The 16,132-nt window shown below is 38.6% G+C and overlaps 1 long non-coding RNA gene across 1 annotated transcript in view; it reads left to right on the top strand.

The window, feature by feature from the left end:
- LOC308062995 overlaps positions 1 to 7,153 on the top strand; it is a 31,507-nt gene extending 24,354 nt beyond the window's left edge. The window contains exon 2 of the long non-coding RNA XR_013927790.1: positions 253 to 7,153. This is a non-coding gene — a long non-coding RNA (uncharacterized lncRNA). The remainder of the gene's footprint in view (positions 1 to 252) is intronic.
- Positions 7,154 to 16,132: the final 8,979 nt, after the last annotated feature.

Here is a 16,132-nt window from a genome sequence, read left to right as displayed (position 1 = left end):
GTGTAAATCTGGCAAAGTAGCTCTGCCTTTCCAAAATAAAGGAGATCTTACCCTGTGAAAAATCTAAAAGATGTTTAAGACAAACAGGTGAGGAACTATTGGAATGGAACAATACTAAATATTGTGCTATATACCTTAATAGGAAAAGGTTAGACAAGAAAATATTGTTATTACTTGTTTTGTGAACATAACACGTGGTGAAAATTTATTAAATTGATTACTGCTTATGAAAAAGTCTTTCTCTTTCATTAGGAATCATTTAACTTGGACAGTGAGCTCACGGAGCTCAAGGACAACTTTAATGAGCAAGTGGTGTTTGTCCTGAGCCCCCTGAACAAGCAAGATGCAGGCAGGACCATCCAGGCAACAATGCTGTGTGCAGCTGGGTCACAACGGCAACTGCACCACGCTCGGGCGTCTGGCCAATGTCCCTGGCACGTGTGAACCTTACGGATCATGGGATACTGCACGCCTGCACTTAGCCTGAACTCAAAAGTTTGCATACGCTAGGTATGTAAACTATTTTTGGTTTTCACTGAATATAGATGCGAGCAAGCTCTGGGACTGGGCCAGAAGCCTCACCTATGGGTGGATGTACCATGTAGGAATTTTCCCAGTTACCAAGAGACTCCTGGCACCGGTTGCAATGGGGTTTCCCAGCCAAAGTGTGGGCTTGGATGATGTTGAGGTGGTAATTGGTGATGTAACCTTCTCTTAGTCTCTGTAACTCTTTGCAGAAATGATTTGATGCTTCGCTCCTATTGCTTTTTTATCATATTGTTCATAATAACTAGTACTGTTTGCTTTTATCATACAGCATACTGTTTCCCTTTATTATGTTATAACATGCACTTATTCTTATATTTGATTTGGAATTATTTTTTCTTGGTATCCAGACAATCAGCAAAACAACACATCCTTTGCAATTTACATAACAAATACATTAACATAACTCTATTTTCAGTGCTATGCAAAGTCCATGGTCTTCAGGGAAAACTGAATAGACTCCTGAATCAGTGACCCAATGCCTCTTTTCAGTTCTTTTAAATTATTTTTTCTCTTCAAATAATATGAAAGTTCTTTATTATAGCATAGCCATATTGTACATTCGTTACAATAAGAATTTGATCAAACTATTTATATTATTTAGGTTATTATATTTAATTAATGTTAAAGCCACCAAAAATTAATACCTGTGTAGTCCTGCTATCTTGAGGTAGGGAACATAGGTTTCTATTTCAAATGAAGGTTGATAATGGCAAATGAGGCTGCATCAGCTCAAAAAAAAGAGGCCAGTAGTTAGATCCTAAAGCCCATGGAAGAGATATGCAGGAATCGGCACATTTCATTTTTAGGTTTCCCTGGTATTAAGAGTGAGATCAAGGCTGGAAAACACATTCGTCCCTTTATTCTTCTGCAGATAATAAACCCTAAAGAGCAGCTCATGCAGGTAATTTCTCAGCAACACAGACCTGGAAGTCATAAACTGGGGCATACACTGTGCAAGTGGCTCTTTGACAACAGCATTGCCACGTGCTGAGCCGCGGAGAATGAGGTTGCTCCCCCATTGGCAAGGAAAAGAAGAGACTACATGTGACTTCAGCATCCCAAATTGTCACCGGTAGTCAACTCAACAGTACTAGGTAGCAGATAGGATCGCTTCAGGCAGTGTTGTAGCATTGAAATGTTACTCACTAGCAACATTTCTAGAGCACCAAGTAAATTGTTGTGCAATTAGGAAGCTTGTGAATGCAGGTACTTTTAAAGCAAGCTAACTACCGTTGTCCCTGTATAGCCTCCTTAAGGAAGGAATAGAATATTTTCTCTTAATTAATCCACTTTCTGCTTTTTGACTGCAAGAGAAAACACTTGCTAAATTGGCTTAGATTATGTTGTACTTTATTGTACTTTTAAAATATTACTTTAATAACTGCTTCTTCTGAGAACTGGTAATCACTTTTGCAATGTCATCTGAAATGAATGAGGAAAGAGTGCTAACAGCATTATTTTCTCTCTAAAACACCCTGAAATTTTAAATGCATTTCTAACAGAAAAGTTGCTGCCCAGAGTACTGGTAAGCTAGTGGGCAAATGAGGAGCCCAGCCTCTAAGGCAGTGATTACGCAAGCAAGTATTTGCTGCTGTTTACCTGCCAGGGCATCCATATTCTGCTCCCATTAGATTATACCATAGTTAGTTTTATGGAAGATGTGTACTCAATCCTAGTCAGAAAATGTGCCTGCTTATATGTATCATGTAAACAGAACAGTTAGAAATAATACAGACAAAGTGATAAGTACTATTTTGTATATGCTTTGCAGAATTTAACTATTTGCTGAAGGGCAACGAAGGCGTCTTGATAACCTACTGTCGTGGTGCAACCCTGGCTGGTAATTAAGTGTCAGGCAGCTGCTCAGTCAACTGCCCCCTCACCCAGAGGGATGGGGAGGAGAATCAGAAAGTAATGTAAAACTCGAGGGTTGAGATAAAACCAATTTAATAACTGAAAATAAAATATAAGTGAAAGAACAATAGTGACAGTAACAGTTATGATGAAAAAGAGGAAGGGGGAGGAATGAAATCCAAAGGGAAAGGAGGAAAGAAAACAAGGGATGCACAATACAACTGCTCACCACCCACTGACTGATGACTGATGCCCAACCAGTCCCTGGGCAATGATCTGCAGGCCCTGGCCAACAACACACCCCCTCCTCCCCACCCCCAGTTTATACACTCAGCATGACGTCCCATGGTATGGAATATCCCTTTGGCCAGTTTGGCTCACCTGCCCTGGCTGTGTCCCCTCCCAGTTTCCCGTGCCCCTCCAGCCCTTTCACTGGCAGCGACTGAGAAACTGAAAAGTCCTTCACTTAGTATAACCCTCACCCAACAACAACCAAACACATCATCCATGTGTTCTCGGCAGTGTTCTCACACCAAATCCAAAGCACAGCACTGCACCAGCTACTAAGAAGAAAATAAACTCTATCCCAGCCAAACCTTGGACACCTACATTCCCCTAGTAAGTAGAGTAATGGTTAAAGTGTTGGGGAGTAAAAGGAAGAAGGGAAATACTATGTTGTTTGCTGAAAGACTTATTAATGATATTCATGAATACAGAGGGCAATAACCCATGATTTACACATTTGAAAATGCAGCGGTGAAGCTGGGGTCCATTTTTTATTCTAGCTGGTGCTTTGTGAGGAAAAGGATGCAGAGGATCTGCAAATGTGCCACTAATACTTCAGTACCTGGTACAGAAGAAAAGCCCTCACTGTAGATCTCTCAGGTTTCAACTGAGTTTTAGCAGACATTGGGATTTGCTATTATAATCTACCCCTATATTTCTGGTAAATGAACTGTTGCAGGAGATACGAGAATACCAGCTATCAGCTAGCTATGGCATTCAAACACTACATTTACTTTCATAAAATCCATTCTGTAAAACACTCACCATTCAGTGCAGTCACTAAGGTATAAAAGATATGGATATTACTTATGCACCAATGGAATCACATTTGGAAATTAAAATTCTGCTGTGTGACAAAGACAAGCTACACAAACCCCACAGATTTATGACAGAGAAATAAACAGAAAGCAAAAAATAGCATTGCTCCAAAGATTTACAAGTATCATATAATCAGTAAAGTATGTTATAAAATAAAATGTTCCAACATCAACAAAAAACAACTAAACTGTGTTAGTTTTACACAAATTTTTCTTCTCTTAGGCCTTGTAGTTTGATTTTGCTGCACCTTTTAACCTCAGTGCTTTCTCTTGTTGAACTCATTGAGGAAATATTTCAAAGAGCTTTGCACTTGCCCTCATAAGAGGAGAATTAGTAATAGGAGCATTTTTGTGAACCATTAGGGTTTTTTTTTAATAAGCACCTATGGCAGTTTTTCCTGGAGATAAATGAAAAATGTTTGGAAAGGTAGAACATAGCTAGAAGCATTTTATTAAATAGATGAATGTTTTTTCCAGCTCTGTGGAAATCCATACCAATATGTGGATTAAAGCATCTATAAAGCATGCAGTGAAAATTGATTTAGGCATGCAAGTGAAAGAATGGCACAGAACTGTAGCAGGCGGAGCAAGCGGCAAGTCACAATCTGTATTTATAACAAACCATTCCTAGACATACAGTTTTCGCTGTGTGGGTGCAGGACTCAGTGTATGACCCAAGGGTGAGACCAGTCAGCCACCCCTGCTCTGATAAGACCTGTATTAGTAAGAATTTTGAGATATTTTGTCTTGCCAAGCACTCTTCTCAAACCCGATGTCCTCAGACATGTATCTAATACTTCTTGCTGAGGACAGGCCACTGACCGAGCTGTCTGCACTTGTTCTGCAAGAGGAAGAAGGCAACACCTTCCTTTGGCCCCCCATTTTTGATGTTATAAAAAAAATGAAAAGATAGAGCTAAGATGAACTTTCCAGATTTTTTTTTTTCCTTTAACCTGGATAGATGGTCATCTATTGTGACCATCCCGAGAACTGGTGACAAGGAAGATGTGCTGTCAATTCAATATCCAAATTGTAAAAATCCAGTGCTGTGTCAAGGCACCCGGCATCTTCCAGTGTCTGCAGGCACCAACTAATTGTCAAATCAGAAGACTGTCAAAACAGGATATGTTTGAGTCCATGCATGCTTTCACTTGGGGTACAGCCAAACTGCACCTCAGATCACTGAATGACCCTGCAGCCATGACGGTTATAACTCCAACCATTTCATATCCTCAACACTAACTTGCCCTATTTTCTCTCTAGTCCCGCTCTGTAGGATAACAGATCTCCCATGGACACGTTTTGAATGTCCTATAACTAACAAGTTACCAGAAAATTAAATGTTATCCATAGAAGTTTTGGTTAGCAACAATCAGATAATTATTTATCTTCAAACCATACTGAAAAATATTTGAATCCAAACCTGCATTTGTATGTTCATTATGAAATCTCTAACCTGGATCTTGTCTGTTATTTGTTCTCCACATATGGCTTCAAGCTTCATTCTGTTTTATTTTTTGTGTTTTGTTAAACATCAATAATAGCCTTTTATCAATCTATACATAAAATACTAATTTGATTGAATAAGTTAGCACTGCCCAATTGCAGTTATTATACTACAGTTATTAATAATTAGTTAGAGTATTGATAAATTGTGTTTTGTACTTCATCTGGATAGTGATAGAAGAGTATGGTTATAATGAATCCAAAGACCATCATGAAGCCTATGAAAATCAAAATTAAAATTTGATAAATTCTGTTGTTGTGTATATTTTGCTATAAAATATTGGTTTCAAATGTACGTTGGCTATTTTGACAAAAGCAATCACATAGCTGTAACTTTGCATGGGATTTCTCTGAAAAAAGAACAGTAATTAATAAAGTGATAGCAGTATGTTCTCATTGATGATCACAAAATATTCCAAGCACAAAAGAATCAAAGCCTTCCAATCTGTCTTTCAGCAGCTGTAAAGCACAACTAGATCACTACATATTTAACAGGTGAGGCAAGATTTTTAAAGTTGTGGTGAAATTTTATCTGAAAAACAACCCCAAACCCCAGACATAGTTCACTGCAGTATCAACTGTAAAATCAAAGTTTTCTATTCCTACATAACAACCACATCTTCTTTAATCCTCAGAGTATTGTCTTCATCATATGTCAAGCTTTTAATATAAATCTGTTCTCAATTGCTTAATTCCCCCCCTCCCCCCCCTTAATGTTAAGCAACTCCTATGCCAGGTTTCTGATGTGATACTATTTTTCTGCCAGGTAGAAGTCCAAAGAGCAATTTGAGTATTTAGTAAACTTTAATAAAGGTGGAATATTGGTACTGCGTTGTTCAACCTGGTTCTCTCTATTGTGCATCTCTTTCATCATGTAGGAACAATGAAACAGCTCTGTCTGAGGGTTCATGTCAGAGAAGTTTACATGACCAAACCCACTTCAAATGTCTGAAGATGTGTCTAAAAGCCACAAATGGAGGTCTGCTGTCTGAGGACGGAGTCTCCACAGTGTCTTTCCATGAACGATGATGAACTGTTCACACAGGAAGAAGTGCAAAAACTTTTAAAAAGGGTAAAACAAAAAAGCAGAAAAGTCAAAAAGCACACAAAAAGGGCAAGTTATGGTGATACTTAAATTTTTCAGAGAACACATCAAAGGAAAAAAAAAAAAGAGAGTATTTTTAGTAGTCAAATTATCCAAGTACCACAATTGCAATGAGTTGTATATAATGTACATGCCCAGCAAAAAATTGGATAAATAGCTGTGCTGAAGTATACAGTGAAAACTGTTGTAGCCTGATCTTCAGCACCCTTTATGTCAGTCATGAGGGTTAAGGAAACAGAGCATTCAGAAGAAGCTGCCTTCAAATTGAAATACTGTACTATACTATAGAGTGTGTACTATGATTTACATATGGTTACTGAGAGATAAATATCATATATCAATTTACAACATAATTGGAATTGTACCTGCCATAATCAGACAACAGCTAGAGGATAAATATACAAAGGAAGACTGACAAAGCAAATTTTGTAGAAATTGGTATTGATTTGCAGAACTAAGGTTTATTTCCTCAATTAGGACCCTTGATTAAAGAGTGGGAAGAGGTTACATAAATTAATCAGAGGATATGGTACAGCTTTTGCAGGTTCCGAGGTGCAGAAGACTACTGACCTGTAGCTACAGTGCATTATGGTTATTGCTCCTTGCAGTTCTACTTCTCGGTGTTTGGGACTTTCAGAATAGCTGGATCTGGGCACAGAAGTCATTAAAAAATTGACCATCTGGAAATCGACCATCATTTCAGCTGTTTGTAATGTAGGAAACACAACCACTTGCTGTTTAGAGCAGGTTTTCAAAGTGTGTGGAACAGTTCTTCATAAAGAAATAAGTGCCAACAGAAGAACAAAAGAAATTGTGATGAGAGCTGTAAGTGACACTGCAAAGACATGGGTTCCGTTTGACATTTAGAGTTACCTGCCAGTGTGGTATAAGACAAAAGCATCTGCATAACAAAAAAGAATTTCAGGATTCTATAAATCTACAGGTGATTTTTTGGGGGAAGTTTGGGACGGGGAAGATGCTGGGAAATAACATATGTAACTTAATTCCTGAAGACAATGTTTAAAAATATTTTTTTTTTTTTAAAAAATTATGATGGTCTATATCCTGCCTTTAGTTTCTTTGGTAGGAAATCTTAAAAAAAATCTATGGATTCATAAGTGGTAGCTCTGGGTTTGCCTTGGTGTAAAATGAGAGCAGAATTTTATCTTTTGTCTTCAGTCATATGACTGTATCTTCATCCTTTCTGTTTCCAACCCCATAATACTCCGTGAAAGCCATACAGAGCAGCTTGAAGTTTTGTGAACTGGTTAACAATACAAAAGAAGATAAATATAAGTGCAAGAGAATGGTTTCCTTTATGTTTCTAGATGTGTTTCAGAGAAGAAAGAAATTTCCTTCCACCAGGAGGGAAATTGCTTGCTGACTAAAATGGCATTAGACTGTCTCCTATGAATTTTTTGAAAGCACAGAAGAGTAACAGCAAAAGAGAGCAAATACTGCTGCGTGAACAGATTTGAAAAATAAAGCATGTTTTGCAGCATATATTTCAGAAGTTCTGAAGTCAAATGGAATTGCTAGATCTCTTGCATAACAACAGACATTAGACCTTTCTTTAAGTAATTCCTGTTTAATTAAAACTTGATAACAACAGCAACAACCCCACCTTGGCTTGAAGTATTAAGAGTTTTGTAGAACCTACTGCACTATCTCATAAGTGGTTCCAAAGGCAATTACCACCATTGTCAAAACTCCCCCCTTGATTTCTAGCTTGAATTGATCTACCTTCAGCTTCCAGCCAGCAGATTTTGTTTTATCTTTTTCTGCTGTATTGAGAAGCCTCCTATTATGAAATACATTCCTCAAGGCACTTCACACAGTGAAAAAAACCCCACATTTTATCCACCATAAACATATTTGTTTATCAATAGAGGATGAAAGACTGCATCTGTGAAACTTATCAAAGGGAAGGTTAAGTCATTACTTTGAATAATATTTGAGCCTAACATAATAACTTGGAGGAGAAAGGTTTTTATTCATGAGAGCTGAAGAATGAAGTAGGCATACAATCCTTTATTTTTTGAAGTGTTGGTAACACATAGAGGTCCAGATGAGTTTTAGACTGACGTTTTCTAAGTGACAGCAGCCACCACTTGTTTCTTGCAAGCAGAGATGAGTCAGACTGCATCTCTGGAGAGAGCAGCTGGAGGACGGTGAAAGCAGTGAAAATACCTTGACTCTGTGCATGTGCTCTGATCCATGCTTCAGCTTGATGGATAATGTGTGGACTGAGCCCACTGCACATTTCTGGCATGTTTTTTGGCAAAAGGGTACAAAACCAGCTGCTATTCACCTTTCTGACAGAAGTAGCAATGTAGATGAGAAACTGTCCACCAGCTCGTCCGGTCACCTCCTATGCAGGTGTTCACTTCTCCCTAGCGTAAGAGATGCAATGGAATAACCATTGGAAAAAAGGACTGAAAGGAACTAGAAAAGGAGTGGAGTTTGGTTTTCTCCATATTTATTCCTACAAATTCTGCAGGGACTGAAAACAGACTAAGTACAAGCCCTTTAGCTGGGTCTTACACCCGTTAGAAAGGTTGTTTCACTAAGGGTAATATGTGCATCTGTAAAGGGCTTAGCTGGAAAAACTAACCAAGACTTAATTTCAGAAGTGCTAATATTATTGAAGGTCATGTATTTGGCCATTTTTTATTTCCAGTTACTACAAAACCAATATATATATATATATATATATATATATAAAGCTATTATACACATTTCAAGGGTCACTGTACCCCAAGAAATACCTTTTCACAGATCAGAGCACTCTTGGATACTAAAGATACCTTGGTTTTCCCCGTGGAAGAAGCTAATACATGTTCTGACCATTTTGAAACAAGGGTGTTATATATATTTGTCTCTTCTGATACTGCCAGCACCCTGGTGGGTGTCATAAAGTAAGAAATATATAACTCTGTTAAGACAGGATGCTGTCTGTGTTAAAGTAATAAATACATGAACTCATACATAAAGAATCTTTGTGCAAAACCTTTTTCTTTGTTTTTAGTGGAAGATGGAACAGGAAGCAGATTTTTCAAAAAATAAAGGAACACTAATTTCCAGGATAGCAAAAATTTCCAGATAAAGCAAAAAACAAACAAACAAGTGAAGCACAGCATATAAGGTGAACGTAGCCATCACTAAAATCCCAACAGTATTCTTCAAAGCTTGTTGTAGATGATAAATATATAATTTAATATGTGATAAATGTCCTATAATTTAATATGTTATAAATATCATCTGCTTACTGCACCATCATTTACATACTAATACAAGTAAAAGCAGCACAATAACGGCAATACTGGGCATACTAAGTGAAAACAAAACCAATAAAGCAGGGTAGAATTTAAACCATACATCCTACTTTTGTGGAGTATATAGAAGATTTGAATCACTCATTACACAGGTCTACATGATCTGTATATAAAATTTCTAAGGCACAATTAATTTTTTAAGTACAGAACATAAGCAGAGGATAAAATGTTTTTCAAGGATACCCTTGCACACAGGATGCGATTAATACATGATGAGGGAATTGGTTGTCTCTGTGAATGCCCAAACTGGGGCTTCCTGCTAAGGCTAGTGTTGGCAAGGGAATAATTAAGATTAATATCACTTAAAGCAGAGTATTTGACTGGAGTAGATAGCTAAATCTGCCCTTGTTTGTACTGGTAAATGTCCCTCGGACTTCAAAGGAGCCATACGGTCTAATTCAAAGGGCAAGTCAATATAAATAAGGATTCCAGACTCCGCACCCGGGTCTTCTATGTACCTGTCCACAACAACACAAACACCCAAACTTACTAATGGTTTTCTGTTTTTTGAACAGAAAAATGGATTTTCAGGGAAACTGTGATCTGTGCTTTTTATCTTGCCCCCTCTGTTGCTGTGATGGAGAACTGCGTACTCAGGCTGATATAAATTTGATTCTATCATGATCCTCAAATTTCTTTCCTAATTTTATCAGGAACGGGTGTTTCAGAAAACTACCTGCTTTGTTGATCAAAATGCAAAACCTGACCAAAAAGTTCCATAAGTTACTTAAGCTTTCTCTAAAATGGGATGACTATTTGGAATTCATTCTACCCAGTTCAGTCAGCAACTATTTATGTGCTTTACATGTTATCATTAAAAGAGTAGTATTAGTATAATAAAACACAGTATTACTATAATAAAAATGAAATATTCAGGGCTTAAGATACGCTAGCTGGACCACAGGTGAATGCACAGTTTAAACTACAGAGATGAAATAAAAGACTATGCTGGACACCACGTTCCACCACAGACTATTCCCAGACTTTCTATTTAATTCTCAGCTGAGGTGACAAACCATTAGGGAGATATAATCATAGCTTGTACTCTAAGGTTATGTTATTAAGAAAATCTTATCCCAGGTAAAAAAGTGACTTAGGAAAAATACGCAAAAAGAGACATAGTGAATAGTAATCACAAGAGCAACAAAAGTAATTATAACCAAGTATAGTAAATACTGAAAGAGTCAAACTGAAAGTGGTGCTCCAAATACCTGTTCTACGTTGACAGTCCAGTTTGGAATAAATAGAAAAAAAACATATCTCTTTGGACAATGTGTAGAAGCAGAATTTTATAGTGGTATTATAAAGAGCTATAATTAGCCTCTCTTACAATGTCTCAAAATGTATGTGATAGTTCACATACATTTTAACTAGCTCTTTGTAGGGCAAACTCTTATCGTATTTAAATCAATGTGCTGTGAAAGGCTTCCTCTTCCATACACACAGATTTCTGTATTTAAGACATTTCAATGCACTTTCAGTACCATATGACCATCTTTGCACACTGACTGAGTGTAAAAAGCAGATGATAATGATCTGTGTCTTTCTATGCTGGTATGAACACCAGGGCTCACGTGAATCCATTACTATTAATAGGAGCAACCATTGTATAAGTTCCATTTTGATGAGAAAATGGAACATTTCTAACTTGAAATGCTTTTAGCTATGCTAGCATGAGATGCATAATAGAGCTTCCAAAGTACTTACGACTCACAGTTGGACATCAAAGGAAATACACTAGTGCAGCGCTTTATCTCTTACCTCTCTTTTACACCGAGAAATGAGTCTCCTAATCAAACAAATGATAGAATCATAGAATCATGGAATGATCTGGGCTGGAAGGGAACTTAAAGATCATCTAGTTCCAACCCCCCTGCCATACGCAGGGACACCTTCAACTAGACCCCCTTGTTCGAAGCCCCATCCAGCCTGGCCTTGGACACGTCCAGGGATGGTACATCCACAGCTGCTCTGGGCAACCTGTTCCAGTGCCTCACCACCCTCACAGGAAAAGAATTTCTTCTAAGCAGCCAATCTAAATCTACCATTTTTCAGCTTAAAGCCATTCCCCCTTGTCCTGTCACTACATGCCCTTGTAAAAAGGCATTTTTCAGCTTTCTTTAGGTACTGGCAGGCTGCTATAAGGTCTCCCCGGAGCCTTCTCTTCTCCAGGCTGAACATCCCCAACTCTCTCAGATTGTCTTCACCGGAGAGCTGCTCCAGCCCTCTGAGCATCTTTGTGGCCGTCCTCTGGACTCGCTCCAACAGGTCCATGTCCTTCTGATGTTGGGGCCCCAGAGTTGAAATCAGTACTCTGGATGGGGTCTCATGAGAGCTGAGTTGAGGGAGAGAATCAGTGGTCTCGCTTCTTTTGATGCAGCCCAGGATTCAGTTGGCTTTCTGGGCTGCAAATGTACATTGGTATATTGCCGGGTAATGTTGAGCTTCTTTTCAGCCAACACCCCCAAGTCCTTCTTCAGGACTGCCCTCAATCCATTCTCTGCCCAGCCTGTACTGATACTTGAGGTTATCACAACCCATGTGCAAGACCCTGTGGCGTATAATGCACTTGGTCTTGTCGTACTTCATGAGGTTTGCATGGGCACACCTCTTAAACCTGTTAAGGTCCCTCTAGCATATCGACCACACCACTCGGGTTGGCATCATTGGCAAACTCACTGAGGGTGCACTCAATCCCACTGTTTGTTTCCAACAAAGATGTTGATGTCACTCATCACTGATCTCCACTTGCACATCAAGCTGTTAATTCCAAATCTTTGAGTGTGACCATCCAGCCAACTCCTTATACACCGAGTGGTCCATCAGTCAAATCCATGTCTGTCTGGTTTAGAGACAATGATGTCATGTGGGACAGTGTCAAAAGCTTTGCACAAGTCCAGGTAGATGACAACAGTTGCCCTTCCCTCATCCATCAACACTGTAACCCCATCATAGAAAGCCACCAAATTTGCCAGGCACAATTTGCCCTTAGTGAAGCCATGCTGGCTCTCACCAATCACCTCCTTATTTTCCATGCACTTCAGCACAGTTTCCAGGAGGATCTGGCCCATGATCTTTCCAGACACAGAGGTGAGACTGACCGGCCTGTCGTTTCCCAGGTATTCCTTATTTCCCTTTTAAAAATGGGCATTATATTTCCTCTTTTCCAGCCAGTGGGAACTTCACCAGGCTGCCACAGCTTCTTAAATATGATGGGTAGTGGCTTAGCCACTTCATCCACCAGCTCCCTCAGGACCCAGAGATGCATCTCTTCAGGTCCCGTGGACTTGTGCACCTTCAGGTTCCTTAGATGGTCTCAAACCCAGTGTTCTACAGTGGGCAGTTCTTCATTCTCCCAGTCCCTGCCTTTCCCTTCTGTGACCTGGGCAGTGTGGCTGGAGCTCCTACCAGTAAAGGCTGAGGCAAAAATGCTGTTGAGTACCTCAGCCTTCTCCATGTCCCAGGTAACCAGGTTTCCTGTTTCCTTCTGGAGAGGGCCCGCATTTTCCCTTGTCTTCCTTTTATCACCAATGTAGCTATAGAAGCTTTTCTTGTTGCCCTTGATGGCCCCGGCCAGATTTAATTCTATCAGGGCTTTAGCTTTCCTAACTTCATCCTTGGATGCTGGGACAATTTCTTTGCATTCCTCCCAGGCTACCTGTCGTTGCTTCTGCCCTCTGTAGGCTTCCTTTTTGTGTTTGAGTTTCTCCAGGAACTCCTTGTTCACCCATGCAGGGCTCCTGGTGTTTTTGACCAATTTCCTCTTTGTTGGGATGCATCACTCCTGAGCTTGGAGGAGATGATCCTTGGATATTAAACAGCTTTCCTGAGTGCCTCCCATTCAGCAGTGAGCTCTATGTCTATAAAACTGTCAGATAAGGCCAAGACTTTCAGTTGAGTGTTGCTTTTGACATCTGCCTGGGAGAACCAAACCCAACTCTCTCTTCCCCTCCACATTGTTCCATTTTGGCAAAATCCTGTACTTTCTCCAGATAGTGTCTAAAACGTTTTGCAGCAAAGAAAAGCAACAATATGAAGATACTGGACCGCAAAAGTTGTTCTGAAATGGCTGAATAGCCCTGGCTAAAACAGAAGGACAGGAACAGGTTTTGTTCACTTAATATCTAGCAATTTTTCTTTTTTCCTTTTCCTTTCCATTAATGGATTAGACATGTACTCTTATAACCCTGAAGAACTAATAACAACAATTTGGTATTCTATCAGCATGTCATAGCCTGATATTAACTGATTTTGTGCCATGAATTTATTACACTTTAATTCAAGCATTTACTTAAGGAACGGCATCCTTGCATGAACAAAAAGCAGTACAGGTTACATGCATAAGTATATGCTACAGTCATCAATTTAATAAAAAAGTTATCTTTTCCTTCTATATTTATAATATTTATAAAATACTTTCACTTCTCACTCAGTACTTGTTTGTGAACTGTGTTTGACTGGGTTGGGTGAATACATGCAAATTTAAAAGCTACTTTATTCTGACTGAGTAACATGTCACATTAAGAAAGTGAGCTGCAGTAGAGGAAACTAATTAAATCAAGGAGAACTATGTGGTTAAACTTGGAAAATATTTGGAACTGCTCTAGCGGAAAAAAAAATGAGAAAAGAATCCCATCTCAAACTATATTCAGAAAACGGTAGCTGGGAGCAGGTACAGTCATAGAAATCTGCCAGTCTACTATAAGAAGCTATATCTTCTACTATAAGAAGTTAGATACCAGAGTATTATTAAATGGATTTTGTGTTGCATTCCCCAAAGATTTTACAGGTGCTTGATTGTTAGATGTTCAGTGCATGTTTATGGCCATATGAAAGACAAAATATATAAATACCTACATATATGAATTTATGTTTGTGGTAGGTACGGTCAATGTACTGCATTACAACATAGCATATGTTTCATTCTGTTGGTTTTTTTAATAGATTCAGGGAATAGAGGAACAGAAGATTCTTTCCCTATTATTTTTGAGCTTTTTTTTTTTTTTAATAAAACTTAGTTTAAAAGTAAGTATCACTGAAAAATCCATAGGTTGCTTACAAAAGGGACTACTCAGCCCCATGAAACAGACTTATAATAAGTGTTCATTCCTTATTCACTACTGGTTTTAAACTTTGAATTCATCATGACAGTGAAGAACTTTACAGTCAGATACCATGTACCTGACCATTTAATAGTGTTTACAATTTCAAGGTAACAAGTCTTTATGAAACCTGGTATTCAACTTAAAATTGATTGATTCTTATGCTTTATGTGCATTACTATAACAATATTGTTATAGAGATTTACTCCACAACTGAATGCTTTATGGAATGGGAACCACGTTTAGGTGGTTTTTTTCTTCCCATATTACCTAACACAATCACACATAGCTCTTCTTTTAGAAATAACTATGTGTTGTGGTTTAACCCTGGCTGATGATCAAGACCCATGCAGCTGCTCACTCACTCTCCCTACAGTGTGATGGGGGAGAGGATCAGAAGAGTAGAAGAGAAAACTCGTGGGTTGAGATAGGCAGTTTATAGGGTAAAGCAAAAGCCGTGTACAAAAAAAAAGCAAAACAAGGGATTTATTCACTATTTCCCACCGGCAGGCAGGTGTTCAGCCATTCCCAGGAAAGCAGGGCTCCATCTCACATAACGGTTACTGGGGAAGTCAAATCCTCTAATGCCAAATGTCCCTCCTCTTCCTTCTTCTTCCCCAAATTTATATACTCAGCATGATGTCCCATGGTATGGAATATCCCTTTGGCTAGTTCAGATCACTTGTCCTGGCTGCGTCCCCTCCTAGTTTCCCGTGCCCCTCCAGCCCTCCCACTGGCAGGGCCCAAGAAACTGAAAAGTCCATGACCTAGTATAAACATTACCTGGCAAAACCCCAAAACCATCTGTGTGCTATCAATATAGTTCTCACACCAAATCCAAAGCACAGCACTGCACCAGCTACTAAGAAGATAAATTAACTCTATCCCAGCTGAAACCAGGACACCATGGATATTCGAGGTATGTATATGTTTCATGTTTTATGTATGCCCAGTTCACAGTGATACTGGTTCTGTTTCCTACTTGTATCTAGACAGATTCCCGTTCATAGCTTGATACTTTGATGCCCATTTTGTACAGAAGATGAAGGATGATAGAGGAGAATCTAAGCTAAGAAGAAGCTTTGTTTAGAAAAAATAAAAGGGAATCAAAGAGAAATAATATAGCAGATTGTGTGGCTGTATTTCAACCATTAAGGTACAGTAAATAAATTTAAAAAAATAAAATCTAAAGGTTTAAAACATTTGTCCTCTTCTACTTGGAAAAAGAAAAAGTATATACACCCTTAAGGAAGGTAAATTAAATATGAGAAGTTCACCATATAGTAATGAAAAAATAAATATTCTTTGATTACTTGGTATTTCATGATACTAATTTATCATTATAGATTATATGAAAGTTACTTCCTCAGTATTAATTTAAAATTCAGTAGACTGCGGTACCCCAACCAAAATGGATATGTAAAAAGATTTGGAAGAAGATTTGGAGAGTGGAAGGGTCTAAATGCTTAAATCTGAGATAAATATCCCAAAGTTTTCTTCAGAAGGTTCCACAGTATTAAAGAAGTATTCAACAGGTCATGCCTACTCCCTCTTAATCAAATTGTCTTTCTATCCTGA

This window comes from Falco punctatus (genome assembly GCF_963210335.1).
Source record: "Falco punctatus genome assembly, chromosome: 1".
Lineage (NCBI taxonomy): Eukaryota > Metazoa > Chordata > Aves > Falconiformes > Falconidae > Falco > Falco punctatus.
This window is presented reverse-complemented; position numbering and strand designations above follow the sequence as displayed.